The following is a 14,811-nucleotide window of genomic DNA, read 5'->3' as shown; positions in this document are numbered from 1 at the left end:
CTTCTGAGTGGCAAATTGCAGAAAAGGGTCGTGGCCGGGAGAAGTCGTCATGAATTCTGGACCGGATGGAGAAGAAAATAGGAAAAAAACTGCTAGTATCTGAGAAGTAGTCACCTGTGAGTCACTAGATTTATAGAGAATCTGTCACCTCTCCTGACATGTTTGTTATAGGAAATTCTTGTATTTCACATAAACACTTTGTGCCGTCCAAGACTGATAGACAAATGCATATTACCATTCCCCTTGTCAGGTGGATGTGTCTCTGCACAGTGTGATACTGTCAGCGATGGTTGGAGACTGTCAGTATGTAGGGACACAGCCCTGTGACAAGGGGAATAGTAACACCCATTTGTTAATGCTCGCACAAAAAGGTGGTGTTAACAATAGATACGGTGATGGGGTAGAGAAGGGGGGCTCAAGTTTGGGTAACAGCCCAGGGCCTATGGTCTACTTAAGTGGCCTATGGTCTACTTAAGTGCCCTATCTGCTACATAATCTGATCGGCGCTGTAATGTAGATAACAGCAGTGCTTTTTATTTTGAAAAACTATCATTTTTGAGCAAGTTATGTGCAATTTTAGATTTAGTTTCTTAACCCCTTTAGGACACAGCTTGTTTTGGCCTTGTGGACACAGATGATTTTTTAAAATCTGACATGTATCACTTTATGTGGTAATAACTCCGGAATGCTTCTACCTATCCAAGCGATTCTGAGAATGTTTTCTCGTGACATATTGTACTTTAAGTTAGTGAAAAAATGTGGTTGATAAAGTCAATATTTATTTGTGAAAAACACCAAAATTTACAGAAAATTTGTAAAAATTAGCAGTTTTATCTACTTGTAAAACAGATAATAATACTACACAAAATAGTTACTAGTTAACATTTCCCATATGTCTACTTTATGTTTGCATAATTTTTTGAACGTCCTTTTATTTTTCCGGGACGTTACAAGGCTTAGAACTTTAGCAGCAATTTCTCACATTTTCACGAAAATTTCAAAAGCCTATTTTTTCAGTGACCAGTTTAGTTCTGAAGCGGCTTTGAGGGCCTTATATATTAGAAAGTGCCAATAAAATGCCCCATTTTGAAAACGGCACCCCTCAAAGTATTCAAAACAGCATTCAGAAAGTTTAACCCTTTAGGCGTTTCACAGGAATTAAAGCAAAGTACAGGTGAAATTTACAAATTTTTATTTTTTTCCCGAAATTCATTTGTAATACATTTTTGAATGTAACACAGAAGGTTTTACCCAAGAAATGCAACTCAATATTTATTGCCCAGATTCTGCAGTTTTTAGAAATATCCCACATGTGGCTCTAGAGCGCTAATGAACTGAGGCCTCAGAAGCAAAGGAGCACCTACTGGATTTTAGGGCCTCCTTTTTTTTTTAGAATATATGTTAGGCACCATGTCAGGTTTGAAGAGGTCTTGTGGTGCCAAACCAGTGGAAACCCCACAAAAGTGACCCTATTTTGGAAACTACACCCCTCAAGGAATTTTTAAAGGGGTTAGCTAGCATTTCATCCCAACAGTTTTTTTGCAGAATTTAGTGGAATTAGTCTGTGAAGATGAAAATCTACTTTTTTTCTGAAAAAACATATAATTTGTTCATTTTTACAAGAAATAAAGAAGTAAAATCACCCCAACATTTATAAAGCAATTTCTCCCGATTACGGCAATACCCCATATGTGGTAATAAACTGCTGTTTGGACTCACAGCGAGGCTCAGAAGCAAAAGAGCGCCTTTTGGATTTTGGAGCGCTGATTTTGATAGAATAGTTTTTGATGCCATGTCATGTTTGCAATGCCCTGGAGGGACCAAAACAGTGGAAACCCCCAAAAGTGACCCCATTCTGGAAACTATACCCCTCAAGCAATTTTTCTAGCGGTATAGTTAGCATTTTGTCCCCACAGTTTTTTTGCAGAATTTAGTGGAATTAGTCTGTGAAGATGAAAATCTACTTTTTTTTCTGAAAAAACATAGAATTTTTTCATTTTTACAAGGAATAAAGAAGAAAAAACACCCCAACATTTATAAAGCAATTTCTCCCGATTACGGCAATACCCCATAAGTGGTAATAAACTGCTGTTTAGACCCACGGCAGGGCTCAGAAGGGAAGGAGAACCATTTGAAGCACAGCTTTTGCTGGAAAGGTTTTCGGGTGCCATTGTAATGACCGGGATAGGGAAACAGACAAGTGAGCCCTAATCTACCCGCCACTCAGTCCCTGCCTACTTGCAACGACCCGCCCTAGGCGACGGGGTACAACTGGGCGACGGTCCCTACACTCAATAAGTGCACGACAGACAACAGACAAGGAAACACAGAACAAAGGGAAACGGGGCAGTTGCCCACGGCAACACCGTGAGCAACAAGAGTAATAAACGAGCCAAGTCAAACCAGGAGAGTACGAGGTGCCAAACGTAGAGCAGGAGAGTAGTGAACAAGCCGAGTCAAACCAGGAGTGTACGAGGTACCAAACGCAGAGCAGAAGAGTAGTCAGTAAGCCAGGGTCAATACGAAGCAGGGACAAGTAGTTCAAGAAGCTGCAGCAGGGCCAGGAAACCAACAGAGAAGAATCACAAGCAAGGAGGAACAGGAAAGGCAGGTATAAATAGACAGAGGGTGGGAGCTAGCTCCATCTGGCCAGGCTGTGATAGGCTCTCCCACTCCTAAGCCTGCCATCCTGAGTGGTGGAAGATGAAGTCAGTCTCACAGACATAGAAGCAGGTGCAGACTGATTACCTATGGGCGTGGATACAGAAGCTGTGCCTGGCAGATCCTTAACAGTACCCCCCCCCTTTTATGAGGGGCCACCGGACCCTTTCTAGATGGACCTGGTTTATTGGGGAAACGACGGTGGAATCTCCTGACCAATACCCCAGCGTGAACATCCCGGGCGGGTACCCAAGTCCTCTCCTCAGGCCCGTATCCTCTCCAATGGACCAAGTACTGGAGGGAGCCTTGGACCATCTTGCTGTCCACAATCTTGGCCACCTCGAATTCTACCCCCTCAGGGGTGAGAACGGGGACAGGAGGTTTCCTTGAGGGAGCCAAGGACGGGGAGCAGCGTTTAAGGAGGGAGGCATGAAACACATCGTGTACTCGAAAAGATGGGGGCAACTCCAGTCGGAAGGAGACAGGATTGAGGACTTCAATGACCTTGTACGGCCCTATAAACCGGGGAGCAAACTTCTTGGACGGGACTTTAAGGCGCAAGTTCTTTGACGATAGCCACACCAGATCCCCGACCATAAACAAGGGGTTAGCAGAACGTCTTCTATCTGCCTGAGTCTTTTGTATGCTCTGGGACGCCTCTAGGTTCTTCTGAACCTGGGCCCAGACTGTGCACAGTTCCCGATGAACGACCTCTACCTCGGGATTGTTGGAACTGCCAGGTGAAACGGAGGAGAACCGTGGATTAAACCCAAAATTCCAGAAAAACGGGGAGATCCCTGACGAGTTACTGACCCGGTTATTAAGGGAAAATTCGGCGAGGGGAATGAATGAGACCCAATCATATTGACAGTCAGAGATAAAACACTTTAAATATTGTTCTAGAGACTGATTAGTCCTCTCGGTTTGGCCATTAGTTTCAGGATGGAAAGCAGAGGAGAAGGACAGATCAATCTCCAACTTTTTACAGAAGGCTCTCCAAAACAAAGAAACAAGTTGTACCCCTCTGTCAGAAACAATATTGACAGGGAGCCCATGGAGACGCAGGATGTGTTTGACAAACAAGGTAGCTAACGTCTTAGCATTGGGTAGTTTTTTGAGGGGCACAAAGTGGCACATCTTACTGAAGCGGTCTACTACAACCCACACCACCGACTTGCCTTAAGATGGAGGCAAATCGGTGATAAAATCCATGGAGATATGGGTCCAAGGTCTCTGGGGAATGGGCAAAGAACGTAGTAAGCCCGCTGGTCGGGACCTGGTTGTCTTGGACCTAGCACAAACCTCACAAGCGGCGACGTAGGCCTTAATGTCTTTAGGCAACCCAGGCCACCAATAGTTTCTGGCAATGAGGTGCTTGGTACCCAGGATGCCTGGATGACCAGATAGTGCGGAGTCATGATTTTCCCTAAGTACCCTTAGCCGGAATTGCAGGGGAACAAACAGCTTGTTCTCAGGAAAGTTCCCGGGAGCTGAACCTTGATCAGCAGCAATTTCAGAGACTAAATCAGACTCAATAGAGGAAATGATTATACCTGGAGGCAAAATACAATCAGGATCTTCCTCCGAAGGAGGGCTGGCCATGAAGCTACGCGACAGTGCATCAGCCTTAATATTTTTATTTTTATTTATTTTATTTTTTTTCAAATCTGTTTTTTTATTTTCAAAAACAAACAATACATACAGAAAGAAATAGAAAAATAACTGTGCCCATGTGCAACATGGGTATTACATACATCACAAGATTAATCGCTTTGAACAGCTGTACATTGTCTCATAACAAACCTTTCGGATATATGGCAGTACATATTCATATAAATACAATTCGAGGGCACATCAGGGAGGGGAAACAGAAATAAGGGGGGGGGGAGGGGGTGGGTTGTAAGGTTGTGCATTATGCAGTCAGTTATCAAGTATACCCTGTCCGATTTAGTTAAAGCTAGAATATTCACTAGGAGCCACATTTTAGGAGGAGATGTGTGCGTCATCATTCAATGTACACCAGTTTTGTATCTTATCCATGGTTCCCAAATGTTTGAAAAATGTGTGTGAGTGTGGTCTTGCCAACTGGTCAGATCCTCCAAACTACATATTTGATGTACTCTATCCAGCCATTGTGTTTTGGCTGGAGGTGCCGTCTGGAGCCAGCAGAGGGAGATTAAATATTTAGCTGCCGCTATTAAGTGGGTTGCTAGCTGCGCTTTAGTGGGTTTAAAGGACTGCGAGGGCAGCGCCAGAGCTATGAGTTCTATGGAGAGGTGAATCTTAGAACCACAAATTCTGTTTATCTCTAGGGATACTTCCTTCCAGAAGTCTGTGACCAGCGGGCAATACCACCAGATGTGGGACAGTGTTCCTACTTCCCCCCGACATCGCCAGCACATTCTGGAGGTTGATAGGCCCAAATGGTACAAGCGTTCCGGCGTCTTGTACCACCTTGTTAGCAATTTATAGTGGTTCTCCTGGAGCTTGACACACCTAGAGAACCCATGAGAGTGTCTCAAAATCCATTTCTGTTCCTGATCCGTGAACTTCTTGTTTAACTCCATTTCCCAGGACAATATAAAGGTGGGGGTGTCAGGTGAGTTCATGCTCAGTAACATCGGATATAATCTAGATAGTTTGCATTTAGTCACTGGCTTAGTGAGGAGTAGTTTCTCTAAGTCGCCTAGGTCCCTGTTGCCTTTCTGAGAAGAGAGGAATTTCGTGCAAATATGTTGTATATGGGTCAGTTGGAGAAAGTTGAGTGAGTTTGGCGATACCAGCAATCTAATTTTAGCCGGTGAGGGGACCGTATTGTTTTCTAATAAATCTGAAATGGTAGTTTTACGTAGTAAACTCCATATGTCATCTGGTGGGGGGTCCCCATGCTCCATAGTGTAAGGCAACAGGGAGGCAGGCATAATCGGCGAGGACATCAAGGGGGGTGTGTTCCTGGCTCTGTGTGATCTCCAGACCAAGAGTGTTCCCTTCAGCAAGGGGTTACTAAGTGATTTTAAGTCCCCTTGGTCTGCTAGCCACAACAGTCGTATAGATTCCCTTCCCAGGGGTGCTGTCTCAGGCGCTACACACCAGGCCATCTCCCCAGGCGAGATCAGGTCCAACCAGCTCTGTAAATGAATTGCCCTATAATACACCTCCACGTCCGGTAATCCCAAGCCGCCTCTATCTTTTTTTTGCGACATTGATTTATAAGACAAGCGGGGCCTGCGTTGGTTCCACAAGAAGGAGGAAAACATACGCCTCACTAGAGTAAAGAAGGACTTAGGCAGGTATATAGGGACCATGGTCATTACATACAAGAGTATAGGGAGTATGTATGTCTGTAAAAGGTTTTTCCTACCCATCCATGACATGAAGGGAATGTGATAAGCAGTGAGTTGTGTGGATAATTTCTTTAATAGCGGTTGGTAGTTGAGCTTATATAGATCTTGCAGTTGACTCGGGATTTGGACCCCAAGATACGTGATACAGTGGGAAGGCCATAGGAAGGGTGAGTCTCGTTGCAGATCTTGTGCCAGAGATGTTGAGTATTTCAGATTTGCTGTAATTGATCTTGAAATTGGAGACCCCCCCATATTCTGCAAAGATATGTTGTAGCCTTGACAGCGCTTGTTGCGGGTTAGTGACCATAAGTAGAATGTCATCTGCAAAAGCCGCCACTAAGTGTGTATGGTTGCCTATTTGTATCCCTCTTATGAGAGAATCTGATCTGATTTTTTGCAGAAGGGTCTCCAAGGTCAAAACAAAGAGAGTGGGGGACAGCGGGCATCCCTGTCTAGTACCATTTGTGATGGAGAAGGACGGAGACAGGACCCCATTAACCCGTACTCGTGCATGTGGTTCTGTATAGAGTGAGAAGATTGCCGTTATAAATTGAGGTGGAAATAGAAATTTAGCTAGCACATGTTTCATGAAATCCCAGGCTACCCTATCGAACGCTTTCTCAGCATCAGTCCCCATAAGTATCAAAGGCAGTTTAGAATATTTAGCGTAGTGTATCGAATTTATCAGTCTCATCGCATTATGTCTTCCCTCTCTTCCCCGCACAAACCCCATCTGGTCAGGATTTACAAGTTTGGGTAATAAAGCCCCCACACGCAGCGCCAAAAATTTGGCCCATATCTTCAGGTCGACATTCAATAGGGATATCGGCCTGTAGCTAGCACAGAGGGAGGCATCCTTCCCCTCCTTCGGTATAATAGTAATGAATGCTTCCAAGGATTGTTTCGAAAAGGGGGTGCCTTCTAATAGTGCGTTACACATGTGAGTTAGGTGCGGCAACAAGAGGTCTAGGAATTTTTGGTAATAGATGAGAGGGAAGCCATCCGGACCCGGGCTTTTGCCTGGCGGAAAGGAGGAAATTACATTCCTCACCTCCTCCACCGTGATAGGGCGCAAGAGTGTGTCGGCCTCTTCAGCTGAAAGGGTAGGCAACTGGAGAGACCCCAAAAAATCTAATATTCGTGCCTCCTCCTGACCAGGTTGGGTTTTAGTTCCATCTTCCTTGATATTATAGAGGGAGGAGTAGAAGGACCTGAATTCTTAGGCTATATCGGACGTGGAGGTGTGTATTGTTCCATCTGCTCCCCTGATTTTTGTAATAAAAGATTTTTCTTTTCGTTTTTTAATGAGAGCCGTCATAAGTCTACCTCCTTTGTCTCCATGTGCATATATTTTCTGTCTATAGTGCATCAAATTTTTGGCAAGTTTCAGGTTGAGTAAATCTTTTAGTTGCACTCTCAGGGTATGCAATTCCATCTGAGCGCCCTGGGCTGCTGATTTTTTGTGAATCTTTTCTAGTGCAGCAATTCGGGTCAATAAGGAACTAATTTGTTTTGATCTTTCTTTTTTGACTTTAGAACCCATGGAGACCAAGAGACCCCTTATGTAGGCTTTGTGTGCTTCCCATGTACATGTGGCCGTGACATCCGGAGATGTGTTAGTATCGAAATAGAATTTCAACTGTTCTGTTAAATAGGTTATATGTGTCTCTCCATCCAGGAGAGTATCGTTTAGTCGCCATGACCATTCTCTAATGGGTATTCCCGCTAGAGGCAAAATTATGCTAACCGGTGAGTGATCCGAAACCGTCATTGGACCTATCTGAGCTGATTTTAGAGCTGAAATTAAACTTTCATGAATGAAAAGATAGTCGAGTCTCTGATGTGACCTATGCGTTAAGGAGTAAAATGTAAAATCACGAGTCGAGGGGTGTAACACTCTCCAGGCATCTGCCAATTGTAGGCCCTGAAATTTCCTTTTAATTCTCCCAAGTGCAGCAAAGGATAAGGCAGATCTGTTAGTAGAGGAGTCCTGGAGAGGGTTTAATGTAACATTCAGGTCCCCACCTAAAATTATAGGCCCCTCCGCGAAAATAGTTAGAGTGTCTAATATCTTGTCAAACCATCCTGTCTGTGATTTATTCGGAGCATATAGATTTGCAAATGTGTACATAGAGTTACATATATGTCCCTTCAAAAACAATGCTCTGACATCAGCAGTATTATGTTGTGCTACTAGAGTAAACGGAAGGTCTTTGTGAAACGCAATAGACACCCCTCTTGCTGCTGAGCTATTTGATCCAGAGTGGTACCACTTATTAAAATAATGTGTTGGTAATCTAGGTATCTTTCCCTCCTTAAAATGAGTTTCTTGTAAGAATGCTATAGAGGCTTTCTCCCTTTTAAGTAGCGTCAAGACCTGATTTCGTTTGTTAGGGGAGTTCAAGCCTCTAACATTATAAGTGAGTATGTTAGTTAACGCCATGAGGTGTTAGAGTATCGTGGCATCCTAGTGAACTTTGGCAATATTCCATCTATCTTGTAGGAATCGGGGTGGGAGGTAGAGGTAACATAGGGGATTATATAAAAAGGGAAAACATCGAGGTAACAATGAAAGGAAGTGCAGCCAGAGACCAAGGATCAATCCCCCCTGGGGGAGTACACGACCCTTAGGCCCTGGGGCATCCAAATGTGCATATCTCACAGAAGGCACAGCACCAAGTATCATAATGCAACACAAACCACGTATAACATTAAAGGTGCCATGTCTCTTCTCAGAGTCAGGGGTACAGAGAACCATCAATCCTGAACCGATACCTGGTCCAGGACCACTATAGCAACATACATATTCTCAGTATTACTTTTTAAGGCACTATGCAATATAAGGAAAGTATATACATGTCGCATTAAGGGAACTCAATATACCAGTTATGACATACTCACTGTTCCCATGCCTAATATACAGAGAGCAAATAGCTTATACCAGGCCCATGTGGGGTAGGAATGGAAGTCCATACTCAGGCGAGGTCTCCGTCTTCATTTCTCACTTGCCCCTTCTTAGATCAGGGTGATCTCATCTTTCCCGCTGTCGCCCACAGTGTGATCTGCGGTAGATTCGGCAAATGGAGGTCCGTGTGAGCCGGCATCCAGGAAGGGATCTCTATAGGAGCGATTCCTAGCTTTTCCCAAGTATCTTGTAAGTCCTCTGGCGTGTGAATGATGAGGCGTTTACCATTTTTCAGTATGGCTAGGCCAAAGGGGTACATCCAATTATATGTGAGTCGCATGTCCTGCAATTTAAGAAGAAGAGGTCGCATCATTCTGCGTTTTGCTAGTGTGGAGGCTGCGATGTCCTGGAAGAGCTGGATTTTCGCGCCATCTAGCACGACGTCCGCACGTGTTCTGTTGGCCTGTAAAATGGCCGAGGTATCCACAAAGCTCAGTAAGCCACATATCACATCTCTTGGTGGTTCCGACGTTCTCGGTATAGGGCGGAGTGCCCTGTGGATCCGCTCAATAACAATTGCGGAAGCACGTTCCTGGCCCAACAGCTCTGCAAATATTTTCTTGGCCACCGCCTGAAGTGCCTCTGGAGCCACTGATTCAGGTATGCCTTTGAATCTTACATTCTTCCTCCTGCTCCTGTTTTCTTGATCCTCCAGAAGCGTCATCACTTTATTGAGTTGAGCTTCTTGATGTTGTACTTTGTGTCCTAGTGAATCACAGAAACTGACCGAGTCTGTGACCACAGTCTCTAGGTGCTCTACCCGATTTCCAATATGGCGGACATCCGCCTTGATATCAGCTAGCTCCTTCATCATAGGTGTTAAAGCTTGTAGAATAGTTTTCTTTAAGTATGCTCGGGATATCGGAGCCCTCTCCTGGCGTGAGGAGGAGGAGGCAGCGACGGACTCCCTATCACTATCGTCGTCTGATTCTTCCTCTTGTCTGGGCTCTATGGCCGCGGGCGGCGCCATTTTGGTTTTCTGGGACGGCTTCATTTTTAAGAATTTGTCCAGATCTGCCTGTCCTTTGGGAGTTTTTAGCGTCCCTGGGTGTTCTCTGTTATCGGGCTTGCCCATTTTTACCATTTTCTAGTTCGTGCCTTGTTGCCCTAGTGGTCCCGGACCATGTGTGTGAGGAGCTGAAAGATTATGCTGCCATCACTCTCCGCGGTCAGGCTCCGCCCCCCAGCCTTAATATTTTTAGACCCAGCCCTATAGGTAACCAAAAAATTGAATCTGGTAAAAAATAACGCCCATCGAGCTTGTCTCGGGTTTAGCCTCCGGGCCGATTCTAGGAAAACCAGATTCTTGTGGTCGGTAAGGACCGTTACCTGGTGCCTAGCCCCCTCCAGGAAGTGGTGCCACTCCTCAAATGCCCATTTAATGGCTAAGAGTTCGCGGTTGCCAATATCATAGTTACTCTCAGTGGGCGAAAACTTCCTGGAGAAGTAGGCACAGGGACGGAGATGGGTGAGGGACCTGGTACCCTGGGACAAGACAGCCCCCACTCCCACCTCGGACGCGTCAACCTCCACGAAAAATGGCTCCATTTGGTTGGGCTGAACCAACACAGGGGCCGAGATAAAGCACTTCTTAAGGACCTCAAAAGCCTGGACAGCCTCAGGAGGCCAGCGAAGGAGATCAGCACCCTTGCGAGTGAGGCCCGTAAGAGGCTTAGCGATGACCGAGAAGTTAGCAATAAATCTCATGTAATAATTAGCGAACCCCAAGAAACACTGTAACGCCTTCAGGGAGGCAGGTTGGACCCATTCCGCCACAGCCTGGACCTTGGCGGGGTCCATGCAGGATTCATGAGGAGTGAGGATTTGACCCAAAAATGGTATCTCCTGCACCCCAAACACACATTTTTCGGTCTTCGCAAACAGTTTGTTTTCCCGAAGGACCTGGAGCACCTTCCTGACATGCTTAATGTGGGAGGACCAGTCCTTGGAAAACACAAGTATGTCATCAAGGTACACTACAAGAAATACCCCCAGGTAATCCCTTAAAATCTCATTTATGAAATTCTGGAAGACCGCGGGAGCATTACACAACCCAAAGGGCAAGACAAGGTATTCGAAATGACCTTCGGGCGTGTTAAACGCAGTCTTCCACTCATCCCCCTCTTTGATGCGGATAAGGTTATACGCCCCCCGTAGATCAAACTTAGAGAACTATTGTGCCCCCTGAACCTGATTAAAGAGATCAGGAATCAAAGGAAGGGGATACTGGTTCCTTACAGTGACCTTATTCAAGTTACGGTAGTCAATGCATGGCCTAAAACCACCATCCTTCTTCCCTACGAAGAAGAAGCCAGCACCTACCGGAGAAGTAGAGGGACGAATGTAACCCTTGGCCAGGCATTCCTGGATATACTCTCTCATGGCTTCAAGTTCGGGACAAGAGAGATTAAATATCCTACCCTTAGGGAGCTTAGCTCCAGGTACCAAATCGATAGCGCAATCGTATTCTCTATGAGGAGGTAACACTTCGGAGGCCTCCTTAGAGAAAACATCAGCGAAGTCCTGAACAAACTCAGGTAGCGTGTTCACCTCCTCAGGGGGAGAAATAGAATTAACAGAAAAACATGACGCTGACTATCTGACGCTGACTAACTGACACTTACTGACAAGTGATGCGACTGACAGTAATGGATTGACGCTGACAGCGGACACTGACTGACACTGACTAACTGACACTTACTGACACTTACTGACAAGTGACACGACTGACAGTAATGGATTGACGCTGACTAACTGACACTGACAAGTGACGCGACTGACAGTAATGGATTGACGCTGACTAACTGACACTGACAAGTGACGCGACTGACAGTAATGGATTGACGCTGACAACGGATTGACGCAGACTAACTGACAACGGACACTGACTGACACTGACTAACTGATGCGACGAATTGACGTAGACGAGCAACTACCTATGAACTAAATCAAATTATTATTTGTGATCAAAAAAGAGAAAAAATATCTCCCTTATACACTGGGAGGCGATGGGGAACAGGGGAAGTGAAAATTAGGGGTTATTCTCTATTTTCACTGACTACACGATACAGGCTCCGATCTCTCCAACTACTAAACACCAACTAAGAGATCAGGGCCTGTATCCTGTATTTTTCAACCGCCCTGCAACAAAACGCACTGTGATTGTTGGGTCTGAACAGACCCACCAATCACAGCTCTCTCCGGCAATGGACCAATAGCAGCAGTCCATTGCCGGTCACATGGGACATGGGGGAGGGGGGAGGGACATGGGGGAGGGGGAGGGACATGGGGGAGTGATGGTGGGAGTACAGGAACAGTTTTGAAAACTTTTCAAAACTTTTCCTAACTTTTATGGAGGATGGGTGTATCTGTACAGATCCACCTATCACATCAATCGCCGGCATTGGACCGCTTTTACGGGTCCGTTGCCGGTGACTGACATGTGTTAGCTTTCGGGTGGGGGCATTTTTAACCCCTCCCTGGATAAAAGTGCACTGAGATTCGTGGGTCTGAACAGACCCACCAATCACAGCTCTAGTCGGCAATGGACCAATAGCAGCAGTCCATTGCCGGTCACATGGAACATGGGGGGAGGTAGGTGGAGCTTTGTAACCGTTCCCGGACTTAACTATGAGTCCCGGGAACGGTTTTAAAATCTTTTTACCGTTATAGCAATGTGATCGGTGGATCTGTACAAATCCACCGACCACATCGATCGCCGGCATCGGACCGCTAATCGGGGTCCATTGCCGGTGACTCGGGAGTGTTAGGTGTCAGGGACAGCTTCTATCCCGGTTCCCGGCGCACACAGCCACGGGCTGTGTACACCGGCAACGATTCAGTAACTGTACGTCCTCGTGCGGGAAGTAACCTCCCTCAACGACGTACAGTTACTTCCTCGTGCGGGTAGGGGTTAAAGACCAACTGGGCGTGTTTTTGCTTTTGACCAAGTGGGTGTTGTACAGAAGTGTATGAGGCTGACCAATCAGTGACCAATCAGCGTCATACACTTCTCATTGTTCCAGCCCAGCATGATCCACAGCCCAGTGTGATTGTGCAGTGAAAGAAGCTGGGATGGAACAATGAGAAGTGTATGAGGCTGATTGGTCACTGATTGGTCAGCGTCATACATTCCTCTGTACAACGCCCAGTTGGTAAAAAGTAAAAACACGCCCAGTTGTCTATTGAGAAACGAAATCTAAAATTGCTCATAACTTGCTCAAAAATGATCGTTTTTCAAAATAAAAACCACTTCTGTTTTCTACATTCCAGCGCCGATCAGATTATGTAGGAGATAGGGCACTTATAATCTGGTGACAGTCTCTTTAAAGTCCAATGTGTCACGAGAAAACAATCTCAGAATCGCTTGAAAAAATAAAAGAATTCCAAAGTTAGATTTTAAAGAAATGGCCTGGTCCATTAGGTGAAAACAGGCTTGCAAAATAAGAAACTGCAATATTCATATTCTACCCATTCCACTCCTCGTCTCCGCCACGCTTCGTGTGTCCACTACCAATCTTTTTTTTAACGTTCATGCACACTGATGTTGTGTCTAGTATCCAAAGTGACGTCGCTGCTACAGACAGAGATTGGCCACCTCGGTAATCTGATGTGTCGTCACTACGGACATAACGTCAAAGCGCATGGGGGACAACAAGAGGGCAGAAAACACGCCAGACTGTAGGTGGGGAAGTGGAAACCTAAAAGTAAAGTTTGCAAGGTTTGTTAAAATTCATAGGTTATTAAATGACAGCAACCTGATCTTCCAAACGTCACATTGAGAAATCAGGGCACGTGATGACATAAACGCGTCTCCAGAGCTCCCAATCCACGAGCCAATTGGATCTACAGGTTAGATCTAAATGGCCGCTTTCTGCGCATGTCTGGTTTCCACAGCGACGCGTGTGCCTGCCTTTCCTGTATTCATTCGAAAGCCGTGACGTTGCGAGCACTTCCCGACGTGCAATGCGGGGACCAAATCTGAAAGGGGGAGGGGAGAACCAGATACAGCAGCGCCGCCATATTGGCACCGCAGAGTAAACGGAAAGCTGGGAGACCGGGGATCAGGCAAGTGGGGAATAAAATTGGGTGAGGGCGTGATCTATATGGGAAAGAGGGCACAGCAGGTTACCCGTCAGCCGTTTTAGGTGGTGGTTTAACTGCCTCTCCCGGCCTCTTACAAGCCCCAGCGCATAAAGCACAGTATACGGACCCCGAACAACCGATCGTCCGCTAATAATCGGTTACTCCCCCGTCGCATGTCCCGTCATGTCTGCCCTGCTGTCTCTCCCAGTGGCGATCGTGCTGGATGTGCCTGTCCGGAGGCGGTGATCATGTCCGCGCTCCCTGTGCCATCTGTTGTGTCTCTCACACTCGGTGTCCAGATTCGTTTCCAGTATGATGTATATCGGTCACGGCCCCGTACACCGGCATCTTGTATTAGTGACGTTTGGCAGGTCTGGGGAAATCGCAGTGACCAGGGATTGACACCGGAATCTGCTTTGTTTTTTGTCTATTGACGTCTGAGATTCTTGCTGGCCACTAAAAAATCTCACAACCTGGTCCTACAGTCTGCGGTACTTGTCCACCCCTCTGCGCTGTCTGAATGGGTAAGATCAGGGTAGATTTGGGTCACGTTCCAGCTGAATCACAGTCTGGATCTATATAGAATGGATTTCAGGTTCACTTTTGGCCAATTTAATAAAATACAATTTTTATTCTCCTATTCTATTCTTGGGGCTGAAGAATCGGGTGAAGCGTTTCGCTGGTGCAGTCTTGGTGGCCTGTTCACACTTGCATTAGTTTTCTGTCAGGTTTCTGGGGCTTTTTGATGGACAGAAT

General features: G+C 45.9%; 1 protein-coding gene across 4 annotated transcripts in view; it reads left to right on the top strand.

Moving 5' to 3' along the window:
* Positions 1-13,889: 13,889 nt before the first annotated feature.
* Positions 13,890-14,811, top strand: part of FZR1 (fizzy and cell division cycle 20 related 1) — a 59,549-nt gene continuing 58,627 nt past the window's right edge. For 3 of the 4 annotated variants that reach the window (XM_075862765.1, XM_075862775.1, XM_075862747.1), the window contains exon 1: positions 13,890-14,037. The gene's annotated coding sequence lies outside the window, so the exon portion shown is untranslated. The remainder of the gene's footprint in view (positions 14,038-14,811) is intronic. The other variant, XM_075862757.1, reaches the window with a different exon arrangement.

The sequence above is a fragment of the Rhinoderma darwinii genome, chromosome 1 (genome assembly GCF_050947455.1).
Source record: "Rhinoderma darwinii isolate aRhiDar2 chromosome 1, aRhiDar2.hap1, whole genome shotgun sequence".
NCBI lineage: Eukaryota > Metazoa > Chordata > Amphibia > Anura > Rhinodermatidae > Rhinoderma > Rhinoderma darwinii.
The sequence above is the reverse complement of the archived record's forward strand: the minus strand, read 5'-3'. Positions and strand labels throughout refer to the sequence as shown.